Source organism: Capsicum annuum, chromosome 9 (genome assembly GCF_002878395.1).
Source record: "Capsicum annuum cultivar UCD-10X-F1 chromosome 9, UCD10Xv1.1, whole genome shotgun sequence".
Lineage (NCBI taxonomy): Eukaryota > Viridiplantae > Streptophyta > Magnoliopsida > Solanales > Solanaceae > Capsicum > Capsicum annuum.
Genome location: NC_061119.1, coordinates 24,255,605 through 24,265,353, shown reverse-complemented (window position 1 = coordinate 24,265,353; position 9,749 = coordinate 24,255,605).

Genomic DNA, 9,749 nt, shown 5'->3' with positions numbered 1-9,749 from the left:
CAGTATTGTTTATGCATATAACCCTTTGCATTTAGCTTACCTCACTCGTATACTCAGTACATTCAGACGTACTGACGCATTTGTGCTATGGTGATTTCTCTTATGTTACACCATAAGTTCAGAGGCATGAGCTCCAGATCAGCAGTAACATTCCAGTGTTCAAAGTTTGCAGTGAGTCCTTCTCATTCGAGGACTATATGATTATTGCTTCATTTGCTATTTTAGTTCAGTTGCTAGATAGAGTTAGTTGGGGACATATCCCATCAACTCCTTATTCAGACAGTTAGAGGCTTTCCAGACTATAACATATCAGACAGTTACTTCAGATTTGTTTTGGTATTATTATACCGTCTTCAGAAATTGTTCTTATTTTGGATTCGAACCTTATGGCCTTTCAGTACATATTTTTCCACATCTTCATATTATATTATGCAGTATACAGGTACAGATATCAGTCATGGGTTAGCTTGTGGTCCTTCGGGGTCGTGAGCATCGTGTAGCATTTCGGTTTAAAAAATTGGGGCGTTACATAACATGTTTTCTGTTGCATCAAAGAACACGTGTGAGTTCAAAAACATATTGGCAGGTTTGTGGTTTTAGCTTTCGTGGAAATCACTCTTGCCCTCGTCATATTTAACCTTGCTTCCAATCATTAGCATCTGTCACCGACTTGCTGCATTGTAGACCCAAACTCAGATTATTAGAAGTGACTCTGAAACAAACACAGTATCTCTGCTTTGCCATGCTACTCAAATAAATCCATTGAACCTTGGTATTTTCATGAGTTCCCAGACTCGTCTGTTGGCAACACTTTCTGCATGCCTTATTTTGGCTTACAATCATGTCTTTTTCACGTATTGGCTTTTTGTCTTGCTTTATACAATTAAAAAAATTAGTAGTTGGATTTGAAATCTTTTCTCACTTGTTATGACACGGACTCGACTCAAAAACACGAGAAAAATGACAATGATGATTTTTTTTGAATAACTGACTCAAGAAAACAAAGATATAAAGAAAAAATAAAAGGAAAATGAATGTCCCCATTTGAAATAAAGAAACGAAAAATTAATTTTAAAAAAAATTACAGTCAACTCTAATGATCATGCCATGCATTTTTGGATTAAGCTGCTTGATCTTTTCATCCAAACTTTTCACCAATTGTTGTTGAGTTAATGGCCCTAAAACTGAGTTGTTCCTTAGGTCAATTGCACTTATATATCCCATTTAGCTAGTAATATCTAGAAGGGTTTTCGCCAACAAGACTTTCTCATTTTTTTTCTCTGAGCTCACCATTGCCCTATGGTGTTTGTGAGAATTTTCACCAATGAGACTCACTTATTCTCATTTTTCTACTCACAATCGTCTTACGGTGCCCGTGAGGGTTTCACCAATAAGACTCTCTCATTTTATTTCTTTCAACTCACTATCATCTTATGGTGCCCGTAAAGGTTTTCACCAATAAGACTCTCATTTCTCTCCTAAATCCGTATGCTGAGGAAGACAAGTAGTTCCCAAAATGCGTCATCATATGCATTGCATGCATAGCCTTAACATTCTAAAAAATTGATCTGAAGGTCTTTCGTTGGTTTTAACTTGGGTTTTGGATAAGGTTAGAAAGAAAGGATGACATGGAACTCAAACGACACTTGAAGTGATATGGGACTTACAAATTTTGGAACCGACTCTGTTAAGGAAATAAACTTTTGCCCCAGTTTCATTTCATTGTGGGTAATTTGAATTTTCTTTTGGTTGGACCGAAACCCCGAGTAGGGCTGCCTACATATCTTGTCATAGCAAGAATCAGGTCAAACATAGTTCAGGCATCTTATTCTTTTTCTTGATTTTTTCTCTAACCTTGACTCTTTTTTTTCTTTTTCTTGGCTTTTTTTAGAGAGAGAGAGAGACACAGAGATTTTTTTTGCTGACTTTATTTTTTTTTTGCACTTCTTCTGACTATATCTCTCTTTCTTAACATTTTTATTTTTCTTTTCTTTTTTTTTATTATATTTCTTTTCAGGCTTTATTTGATTCCAAAAGAGGTGTATGAAAGAAAATAAAATTAAAGCTCAAAGGGGGTAACAAAGGATGACAGAACATTTGGATAGTAGAATGAAATGTCTTCATCATATCAATCCTTAAAAATGCAAGTACTTAATATGCAATCTGAGAGTGAACATAAAAATCATACACATCTTTTCAATATTAATTTTTACTGAGCAGGTATATCACTACTTCGCATGCACATGAAACATACAGGTCTACATATGTTGTACTTTCGTCACAATAGATGACTCATGCCTTTATTTTTTGAGCCAACTTCCTTTCGTTTCTCCTAACTGTGGAAATTATATATCCTCTGATTGATCTCATTCAAAATATTTGAGATGAACCTTCTCACTAAAGACCAAATCATTTTTATTCACAAAGTGATTGCCTCAATATATTCAAGTGAGGTGGTAACTATGTCCCCAAACACCTCAACACTTTACTTATTTTCTTAGATGCTCTCTTTTTCTAACTGTAGCTCTCCAATTCAATGTTTCATAATTAAGCAGGATTTTAAGATCCGGCTGAAAATTTCACAGGCATGTCATAACCCTAGAATCAACATAAAATGTATTGTGTAAAGAAGACAAACAAATAACTTAAAAACAAGAAAAAACAACAAGGACACCACATTTCATTAAAAGAAAAGATAGAATGGTTTAAACGAAAACGACAGACAGATAAAACAAGATAGATTTCGAACTACAATCCTGAAATAATTCAAAAAACAGAAAGAAAAATAAAACAAACTACCAACAATCCCTCTAAGTAAGGAAAAGAATGACTTCCTAATTGTTGAGCTTGACATCTTAGCCACTGGTTTGCATATCAACATGACTAGAGCTTCCACTACTGTCTAACACATTTTCTTCAACAAATAAATTCTGGATCTCCATATTTAACTCATTGTTTTCCACGTATTGTGCAGTACCGTGTGTTGATAAAGGATTTCATGTGATGCTCGTAGTGTCAATGTTTTGCACTACAATCAATTTTTCTTGAATCATTCTTTCTATTTCTCTTTTCAAAGCACGACAATCCTCAATAATATGACCCTGAATATAAGAATGATATGCACATCGTACATGAGGATCAAAATTTCTTGAATGCGGATCAAGAGTACACTCAAGGAGAGGAGTGATTATGCCCAACTTTCTCAATCTCTGGAATAAACTGGCATATGACTCCTCAATTGGTGTAAAATTATTCTTTGACTTTCTCCTCTTTGCAAACTCCGACCTCAATTGAAACTTGGACTTAGAAGTTTCTTGATAAATATGTGGGGGTCGTGGATGATGTTGGAGGATCGATGCATGCCATTGTGGATAAATATCTGTAGATTGTCTGTGGGTGAAAAATCCTTAAATAAAGGATTATTTTTGGGGGGAATAGTTAGGGAATCAGATAGGGGTGGGAGGTTGGGGTAGTTTTATTAGGATAATATTTATCTTTTTTTTTAAAAAATATATATAATAAATAATAATAATAAATAATATTTATTAATTAATTTTAAAAAATATAATAAAAATTTATAAATAGCCCAAAATTAAGATAATAGTAAAACTACAAGCTTATTTATTAACATTAAAAAAGAAATGTATTTTTTGAATTTTTTTTGTATTATTTTAAAAACAAAAATAAAAACAAGATATCCCAAAATATAACTTTATTATTTATTTATTTTCCACTAAAAACTTATTGAAAAATAAAATAAGAGCTAAAATAGATATTGGACTAAAATATAAGTATTTAATACCAAAAATCTATATGTATTAAACTCAGGGAGGGTCAAAAATTACGTTTCTACATTGGGTTCAATTGGTGTGAATGGAAAATGAAAAATTGCTTGAAAGGGCACAACTCTTCAAGTAAAAGACACACTATTTCGAGAAAAGGTATGATTGTTTGGATGGTTGTGGCTGTTTGGAAAAGACACACTCTTTCAAATGGATAGACATGACTATTCAGAAAAGATACACCTTTTCGGTGAACCATTGCCACCTTTCGGAAGGGGCACTTAATGGCTATATAAACCTGCATTTTTTCACATGTTTAGGATGAATTTTTCTGCACTTGAAAACATTTATTGTCTTCTAAAATACTCTGTGTGATCATCTAACTGTTGAGTGGGTTCGAAGAGAATTCGATCGTTTGAGGTAGGACTACAATCGGATTGTTAAGCCATTTTATCTTGGGAGGAAAATTCTGCAACCTCGGGTACTTGAGGGGAATTATTTCCTTAACACTCTGGAAATTCGGAGGACTTGGCGTTTTCTGCTTCATCTAATTTTCTTTAAAATACTGAAAACACACTTCTTTGAAAGGTCGTTTTTTATCTTATGTTGAAGGTGTTGGAAACTTCATAAGTGTTCTTGATTTATTTTTTAACTTGTGCTGAAGTTATTTTGCGAAAATACAGATTTTTCTTTACCCAAAAACAACAATCTTAAGGAAATAATTTTGGAAAAAAATATATTTTTCTTTTTTGCTCGTTTGGTGAAATTTTCTTTTCACTAAAGTTTTTTTTTTTCATAATCTATATTGTTTGCTTTCTAGAGATTAAAGCTTTAAGATTTCTACTTCATTTGAACTTAACAAATTATTTGAAGAAATAAAATCTTCATCATAATTTAAAGATCACTCGGTTGACGATTGAAAGACATAAAAAGTTCATCATTAAACTAGAAATAAGAGGTGTTTTAAGTTGCTGCAACTTTATTAATAGTATTTTGATATACTAAAGTTACTGTCTTGTTGTGACAGTCAAATGACTACTGATAATCAAGTACATGATACTGCAACGACTGTGATAGCAACTAGTATTGCCACAACGAGTCGTACGAATTTTCCGCCAGCAATGGCATCAGAGAAGAAACCCAAAAAATTTGCGGGTATTGACTTCAAAAGGTGGCAGCAGAAAATATTCTTCTACCTTATAACTCTTTATCTTCAAAGGTTCATATTTGAAGAAGCTACAAAGGTGCCCGAGGAAACCTCTGACCAAGAGCTATTTGTCATTGTGGAGGCTTGGAAACACTAAGATTTTTTATGTAGGAATTACATTCTGAATGGCCTCCAAGATGAACAATACAATGTGTATAGTGGGATGAAAACGACAAAGAAATTGTAGGGGCACTGGAAAGAAAGTATAAGACCGAGGATGTGGGATCCAAAAAGTTCTTCGTTGTAAGATTCCAAGAGTTTAAAATGATTGACAACAAGTCTGTTGTATCACAAGTCTATTGTATCGCAAGTCCATGAACTACAAGTAATCATCCACGATCTCCTCGCGGAAGGTATGATTTTGATGAACACATTAGTTGAATATATTAAAAATATTCTTAATGTTCACATGAACTTAATTATAGGTTTGATCGTCAACGAGGCGTTTCAAGTCGCGACAATTATTGAGAAGCTATCACCTATGTGGAAGGACTTCAAGAACTACTTGAAACACAAGCGGAAGGAGATGTTAGTCAAAGATCTTATAATAAGACTGCGCATTGAAGAAGATAATAAAGCTGCGGAAATAATTTTGAAGGAAAATTCTGCAATAAGTAGAGTAAATATTGTAGAAAATGATCAAAACAACTCTAAAAATCAGAAGAAAGATGGACCTGAAAGCAATCAACCCAAGAAGAAAATCAAGAGAAAATGCTTTAACTATGGTAAAATTGGCCATAAGTCTACGGATTCTCGTGCCTCAAAGAAATAGAAGAAGAAGGACCAAGCAAATATGGTTGAGTCCGAGAAAGAAATGGAAGATCTGTGTGCCATGCTGTCCGAATGCAACTTGGTAGGAAATCCTCGAGAATGATGGATGGATTCTGGTGCCACCCGTCATATTTATGCTAATAAGGAGTTATTTTCTGGTTTTGCTCTGGCTCAAGGGGAAGAGAAGATATATATGGCCAACTCCGCAATTGCTAAAGTTAAAGAAACAGGAAAAGTTTGCCTGAAAATAACATTAGGCAAAGTTTTGACTTTGAAGAATGTCCTATAGGTACTGGAGTTACGAAAGAACTTGATTTCTGTATCACTTTTTGATAAGAATGAATTCAAATGTGTGTTTGTTTTTGAAAAATTGTACTTAGTAAAGGAGAAGTGTATGTAGGAAAAGTCTACCTCACAGAGGGCCTATTCAAAATAAATGTAATAAATGTTGAAATCAATAAAAGTTCAGTTTCTTTTTACTTGCTTGTGTCTTATGATTTGTGGCATGAACGATCAGGTCATGTTAATTACAAAACATTACAAAAACTGATTAACTTAGAAGTTTTGCCAAACTTTGAGTGCAATAAATCAAAATGTCAAATGTGTGTGGACTCAAAGTATGCTAAGCATCCGTATAAGTCCGTTAAAATTTTTTTTAATCCCTTATACTTAATCTACGCTGACATTTGTGATATGAAGTCAACACCATCTCGTGGTAGAAAAAGTACTTTATAACTTTTATTGACGTTGCCCTAGATATTTTTATGTCTATGTGCTAAGTAGTAAGGGTGAAGCAATATATGCATTTAGGCAATATAAAACAGAAGTTGAAAATCGGTTAGAGAAAAAGATCAAAATAATAAGAAGTGATAGGAGCGGAGAATATGAATCTCTCATTGTACAAATATGTGTAGAGAATGAAATTGTCCATCAAACTACAGCCTCGTACTCACCTTAATCTAATAGAATTGTGGAAAGAAAAAACCAAACCTCGAAGAAAATGATGAATACCTTACTAATAAGTTCAGGTTTACCGCAAAACTTATGGGGAGAAGTTATCCCTATGGCTAACCGAATAATCAATAGAGTGCCCCATAGTAAGACACTATAAATTCCATATGAAAAATAGAAAGGAAGGAAACACAACTTGAAATATTTCAAAGTATGGGGGTGTCTAGCGAAGGTCCAAGTTCCTCTGCCTAAAAGATAAGGATAGGGCCTAAGACGGTGGATTGCATGTTCATAATATATGCTAAAAGTAGCAAAGCGTGTCGATTTTTGGTTCATAAATCCAAACATTTCAGATATCAATAAGAATATGGTAATTGAATCAAATAATGCTAAATTCTTTGAACATATTTATCCATATAAAACTAGACATGAACAGTCTAGTAGGGGGTCTAAACGACCTCGAGATGAACCAAGTGAGGATGTACATAATGATAAGAATCCAAGATGTACTACACGTCAAAGAAAGTCAACTTCATTTGGATTGGATTTTTGTAATACTTCTCTTAGAAAATGAGCCTCAAACGTTTAAGGAAGCGATGTCGTCGTCAGACTCATCCTTTTGGAAAGAGACAGTCAATAGTAAGACTGATTCAATCTTAAGCAATCATATGTGGGAGTTGGTTGATCTTCTCCAGGAAATAAATCTTTAGGTTCTAAATGGATCTTCAAAGGAAAATGAAAGTTGATGGTACTATTGACAAATACATGGCAAGACTTGTAGTAAAAGGATTCAAACAGAAAGAAGGCCTTGATTACTTTGATACATACTTATCTATAATGATTATAATGTTAATTTGGATGTTAATTGCCTTGGCGGTGGTATATGGTCTCGAAATTCATTAAATGGATGTGATAACAGCATTCCTAAATGGAGAATTGGAGGAAATAATTTATGTGGAATAGCCTGAGGGTTTTGCGGTTCCAAGAATAGATAATAAGGTGTGTAAACTTGTTAAGTCACTTTATGGACTAAAACAAGCACCTAAACAGTGGCATGCGAAGTTTGACCAAACCATGTTGGCAAACGGGTTCGAGATAAATGAATGTGATAAATGTGTTTACATTAAAGACACTCCAAATCACCAAGTTATTATTTGTTTGTATGTGGATGAATTGTTGATCATCAGTAGAGTCATTTCTGACATAAATGCTATGAAATTAATGCGCGAGAGCAAGTTTGATATGAAAGACCTTGGAGTTGCGATTGTGATCTTAGGATTAAGAATCCATAAAAATCCCCAAGGGTTGACATTGTCACAGTCTCATTACATAAAAAAGGTACTTGACAAATTCAAGTATTTGAAATTTGGTATTGCCAAGACTCCATTAGATGTGAGTTTTGCACTTCAAAAGAATGAAGGTGAAAGTGACTCACAATTGGAGTATGCAAGAGTGTTGGGATGTTTAATCATTAATGTATATAATGGACTGTACACGACCGTACATAGCATGTGCTATTAGTAAGTTGAGTTGGTATACGAGTAATCCAAATAAAACTCATTGGATGGCAATGAAAAGAGTTTTGGGGTTTCTTAAATACACTCAAGACTATGCTTTGCATTATAATAAACATCCTGTGGTACTTGAAGGATATAGTTATGTAAATTGGATCACCGGATCGAATGAAGTAAAATTCACGAGGGGATATGTATTTACTATCGGTGGAGAAGCGGTCTCTTGGAAATTGTTGAAACAGACATGTATTGCTCGCTCTACAATGGAATTTAAATTTATCGCATTGGATAAAGCCGATGAAAAAGTAGAATGAATCCAGAATTTCTTGGAAGATATTCCTTATTGGCCCAAACCAGTGGCACCAGTATGTATACACTGCGATAGCCAAGTGACAATAGATACGTGTAATACCCGTGACTTTTTCCTAGCTAGAAATCATCTCAAGGATGCTACGACTTACTTTAAAAATCAAACCTATCTTTGTACACATGGTATTTTTGAGATTTTTACTTTCTATCACGTGGGAAATTGAGTTAGATTTCCAACGGTACCAATTTTATCCAAATCCGACATCAGACGAGGAAGTTATGGATGTTTTACTTGGAACTATCGAAAATGCCCAGGTATGACGGCCAAGTTACGGACCGCCACATAAGTGACGGACCACCACTTGACCGTCACAGCCAAGGCATTTGAGCAATGTACTGGATAAGGACTGACGAACGAGTTGATGGACCGTCAAAGTTGTGACGGACCATAATCCAAGCCGTCAACTCTTTTCTAGTGAACCCCATTTTTGGTCCATATCTGACAGGCTAAGTGACGGACCGTCAAGTGTCTGATGGGCCGTCAGTTGGACCGTCATATGTCACGTTCAGTTTATTTCCAGTTCATTTTAATAGGGGTATTTTGATCACTTACCAATCGCCTATATATACCCAGATAAGTCTGTATTCAGTTATTTTGCTCATTATTATTTCACAAACAAAAACTAGGGTTTCTCTCTAACTTTAATCTCCAAGAACAAGACCCAATCTTCATCAAGAATCAAAGGATTTCAAACCCTTCAAGTTCAAAAACGTCAAGAACCTTGAGTCAGGTATGCGTAGTGTTCATCTATGGACCCCTTTTGTTCATAGAGTTCAAGAACTATGCTTTTAAATGAGAAACTTTGATTTCCTTGTTGTTATGTGATGTTGTTCATGTTAATGATCATTGTTTAAGCTTTAAGATATTAATATAAGTTGACTTCCATGATATATGCATGCTTGTAGTTAAAACCCATGAATTTGGGTGGTTCAAGATGATTAAAATTGTTGAGAAAACCTATGCCCCAAAGTGTGCATGCAAGGTGTTTGTTAAAATGCCTAGAATGCTAAAAATCATGTTCCCATGACCCCATAGTATTTAAATGACAACCTATGTCAACTCTTAAGATGATTCCACAAGAACTTCCATGCTATTGATATGTGTTGCTAGTATGATTATGCAATGAACATGATATTAAGGTTGTGCAAGTAATT